Source organism: Cynara cardunculus (genome assembly GCF_001531365.2).
Source record: "Cynara cardunculus var. scolymus isolate 2C chromosome LG 1, CcrdV1, whole genome shotgun sequence".
Taxonomy (NCBI): Eukaryota; Viridiplantae; Streptophyta; class Magnoliopsida; order Asterales; family Asteraceae; genus Cynara; species Cynara cardunculus.
In genome coordinates this window covers 1288018-1289003 of record NC_037528.1, presented here as the reverse complement: position 1 = coordinate 1289003, position 986 = coordinate 1288018, and positions in this window count along the sequence as shown.

The following is a 986-nucleotide window of genomic DNA, read 5'->3' as shown; positions in this document are numbered from 1 at the left end:
TAATATTAGTAATAATTAATATTTATTTACAATTAATAGTAATGAATGACGATTAATATTAATGAAAGTTGTAACCATAAAAAGTGAGAAAAAAACTTCATATAAACTACTTTAACCAGCGTTTTAATAAGTTAGCTTATGTCAATTCAAACTAGTTTATATGCTAAACAATGCCTCTATATATAAGTTAACAGGGTTATGTAACTCTCAATGTCGATTATGTCCCTTTCATAGTTTCACTATGTAAAGAGGTTGATGCCTCATCAATATCATTGCACAAGCATATCCCTCTCAAGCTCTCTTATGACAGGTTTTTCAGCAGCTTAATGAGCTTAACGAGACCCACAACTTATTTGATCAACTATACATGAGTGTTTGATAGTGACTTAATAATATAGAAAATATCTTATTCAGTATCCTTTATGAGAGAGATTTATGCAGAAAACCAAAATTTTCCAAACATATGCCTTCTTCCAATTAAAAGACAAGTTCATTATGTATATGAAAAAACTCTCTTAAATGAAAGCTTTCACAATCTATACTGACAAACAACTTTACCAGTACAAAAATTAATTAAAAACCAATCAAAGGATCCCGTCCTCTTTATAGTTAAAGCTAATTTCACATAAAAATACAATTGTTATAGAAAACAAAAAATCAATATTAAGGGGTTGTGTGACAGTTGCTGAATGATTTGGTACAAAATGATTTAGAGGCTTTCATGATATAGTGCAAAATGAAATATAATTGTTTATAATGAAATCAGAACGCTTAATGATTAAAGGAGACTCATGATACAAAATTATTCAGAGGGTTTTAAAATTATTAAAAAGCAAACTTTTTTTATCAAATAAGATTTACCTCTTGATAATTCAGATACTTTCTCTTGATATAAATAACACTCGAAAGATCAACGAAAATTTAACTTTTGGCCCAACGATAATCAGAAGACTTCTTAAGTTTCACGTCACAAATATATTTATATT